The sequence below is a fragment of the Poecilia latipinna genome, unplaced genomic scaffold (assembly GCF_001443285.1).
Source record: "Poecilia latipinna isolate Pla-1442-1.1 unplaced genomic scaffold, P_latipinna-1.0 Scaffold953, whole genome shotgun sequence".
NCBI lineage: Eukaryota > Metazoa > Chordata > Actinopteri > Cyprinodontiformes > Poeciliidae > Poecilia > Poecilia latipinna.
In genome coordinates this window covers 233,029-236,422 of record NW_015113569.1, presented here as the reverse complement: position 1 = coordinate 236,422, position 3,394 = coordinate 233,029, and the positions used below count along the sequence as shown (strand labels likewise).

Here is a 3,394-nt window from a genome sequence, read left to right as displayed (position 1 = left end):
TGTAATATTACGTATATAAACTTTCTATATTGAATGTACATTTAAAAATGAAATCAGTCACATCTTGTACATAAAATTTTAAGAATAAAAGGGAACCTAAAGTGTTGTTCTTTTGTATTTAGACTTGTGATGAACAGCCTGAATTATAGTAAGACAAGTTTATTTATCCAGCACATTTCAGCACCAAGACGATTCAAAATGCTTTACATTATGAACACATGAGATAAAAAAGAACTACATTCTAATCCAGACTTTAAAAAATTATGTTCCAGTTGTTAATCGAAGGCAGCCCTAAACAAATGTTTTAGCGTTGATTTAAAGGAAATCAGTGTTTCAGCAGTTTTGTGGAAGTTTGTTTCAGATTAGAGGAACATAGAAACTGAGTGCTGCTTCTCCATGTTTGGTTCTGGTTCTTGGGGAAACAAAATGGACCAGCACAAGAAGGCCTGAGTGGTTTGAAAAGATGATACACAGATAATGAAAACGTGAATTAAGGGAAACTCATGGTGTCAAACGCTAATCAGCTAATTAACTCAACACACCTGCAAAGGTTTAATCATTTTCTGGTTTCTGACACCGAAAACCCAGGATACTCAAAGTTAAATCAGAACTAAAATGGATTTTCATTATGAAATGGGGCGCGTCCATGAGCGCCTCACCTGGAGAGACACCGCGCATGCGCACACATTATCACCTGATTTAGAAACTGAAAGTATTTCACCAACAGGTATCCTTCAGTTCTGGACTCCATTTTGCGGCGCAGACTTCAGCAGTCCGTCCGGTGAGTTCTAACTTTCTATCAAACTGCTTCCGACCCGTTTTCAGACGTTTCTATGTTTCCAGACCGAACCCTAAAGTAGAACCGAGCTGCCCAGAACCTTCTGCTGTTCAGATATGATCTCTATTAGCGAGAGGAGGAGGAAATGTGATTTCATGTCAGATATTTCACTGCGCTGCTGCCATTTGCTGCTCTGGATAGAAAGTTCTTCGTCTCCGCTCAGAAAAAACGTTTTTGAAAAGTTTCCGTTGATCCTTCGACGCCTGAGGAAACATTCCTAATGACGCATGCGCACTGTGGCCTCCTGTCACGGAGCCGCTCCTGGTTAGACCAGGGGTGTTCAACATGAGGTGAGAGGGCCATTTGTGGCCCTTAGAATAGTTCTGTGTGGCCTCCAAGTTCAGCCTTTACTTTTAATAATGCTTAGTGAAAATTTCCCTGAGAATTTATAAATAATTTAAAATGGTAAATATTAGCTACATTAAACTTTATAAACTGTTTTTCCTATTAGAATCTTAAAATGTTTATTTTTGCCTCAGAAAACTGTTTTAAATCCTGAAATGACAGAAAATGAAGGATTTATTATCTATTAACCACAGACAACTGTAAGGAGCCATCATGGATTTTAAATGGTACAGCTTGGGGGTCGGCAACCCGCATGCTGCTCTTTAGCGCCGCCCTAGTGGCTCCCTGGAGCTTTTCAAAAATGTTTGAAAAGTGAAAAAGATGGGGGTGTGAAATATTTCTGTTTTAATATGGTTTCTGTAGGACAAACATGACACAATCATTCTTAACGTTTTCCAATGCCATAAAAATGTGTAGAATAAATATTAAATTTCAACATTTCTGTCAACATAGATTTGCGTCACAGCCTGTGACACGTTTCTTTCAGCTGGGCGATGCGAGGCAGGTGGCTGTAAACAGACCGACAGGTGTGTGGTGGTGGGTCACAGACAGCAAAGGCGAAAAGACGAAAATAATCAAGGAGAAATTCTACAATTCTTGGACCAAATCATTTGCATTCATTGCCAATGCGGAAGGATTACCTGAACGTTGGCTCTGCAGAGAGAAGTTGTCAAATAACAAAAAGAGTACCGTACTGTTCGGACTATAGAGCGCACCTTACTACAAGCCGCACCTACAAATAGTTTGAAAAAACTGGAAACGTAAATGTATAAGCTGCACCGGGCTCTAAGCCGCATGGTTCAAAGCTTGGGGGGGAAAGAAACGGTAAAAATAAGGTCATGTGGAAAGACATTTCCAGGAAGTTGCTACATTAGCTGCCGCGTCAAGATTAGTTACATCCCCGATGTTGAGAAGTTGTCCACTGATGTCCGTAAACAGAAGTTACAACACGTAAGAACAGAATCGTGCCATAGGCACATATATTTGGAAACAAAGTGGTTGTTTTTATAAAGTGGTTAGTGATTTTTGTCAGTATATATTTAGAATGACACTTGGAGATATTATTGTTTTGTTGCTCAGGTCCGAGGATGGTTGCGTGTCAAAAGAGAAGGATGCTGCTATTTCACTGACTTGCTTGGCATTTGCACAGAAATCAAACTTAAACTATATTAATTTAATTTTATATTATGTTACCTCTTCAAGCAGCTACTGCTGTATTTTTATAGCTGCAGGTTGAGTTTTATTGCCCTCCGTTTGTCGCCCAGATAAGAGGCACGTTATGCACGTTCCGTTTTGTTGTTTTCTGGATCACAGACTTTATGGTAATTATTTACAAAGAGCGATCGTTATGCAAACTGCATTTAGGAGCAGATTTTTTGAGTTCCAAAAGGAAAAATATCTTTCTCTGTCAAATCTTCATATAAAAATGACATCAGAAACCTGATTTATTTATTGCATGTATTTAGTTTTATTAATGCAACAAAATATAAAACATTAATATTGTAACGGAAGGTAAACTTAAAGCTCCATCAGAGTTAGTGGTGCTCATTCCGTCCAGGACCCCCTGCAGGGAAAATAAACATTTAATCATGAATACTAAACACTTAGTCATTTTGATAATAGGCTAATACATCAAATATAAACACTTATAGCCTGTGTTGCCCTGATTATAAACCTTGTAGGCTTTAAATTTTTTGCGGCTGCAGACAGATTTTTTTTTTTTTTCCAACATGGCTCTTTAAACATTTTGGGTTGCCGACTCTTGGTCTAGTTAAAGTAAATCAAGGCTCTGTGCAGTTTTAGTCTGAGCTGACTGAGTCATGATGATAAAATGAAACTGGTTTATCTTGTTTCTCTCCAAACTCCACCCAGAGGTTCCTGGTGAATAACAAAGTTGTTCCTCCCTGCAGAGCCTTTAAATCTCTGCTAATTTATTATCATCCTGATTAATGCAGAGGATGGAAAATTATCCTATAAAACAATCTTGGTTAATGGAAAAAGGTTCTGGATCAGAAAATGTCTCAACCAGATCGACTCTTTAAGGACAGAAAACTAAACAAACTGCAGTTTATTCAGGAATGTAGAGTTTATTTATTGTTCAGTTTTTACTATTAATGATTTTTCTATGTAATAATTTAACATCTAGATGAGGTCCTTTGTTCTCCTAGTTCAGGAGTGGCCAACCCGCGGCTCCCGAGCCGCATGCGGCTC

At 38.4% G+C, this 3,394-nt stretch overlaps 1 protein-coding gene across 4 annotated transcripts in view; it reads left to right on the top strand.

The window, feature by feature from the left end:
* The first annotated feature begins 713 nt into the window (after positions 1 to 713).
* The window catches only part of LOC106957985 (NACHT, LRR and PYD domains-containing protein 12-like), a 33,269-nt gene continuing 30,588 nt past the window's right edge, over positions 714 to 3,394 (top strand). For all 4 annotated transcript variants that reach the window (XM_015049616.1, XM_015049618.1, XM_015049615.1 and 1 more), the window contains exon 1: positions 714 to 781. The gene's annotated coding sequence lies outside the window, so the exon portion shown is untranslated. The remainder of the gene's footprint in view (positions 782 to 3,394) is intronic.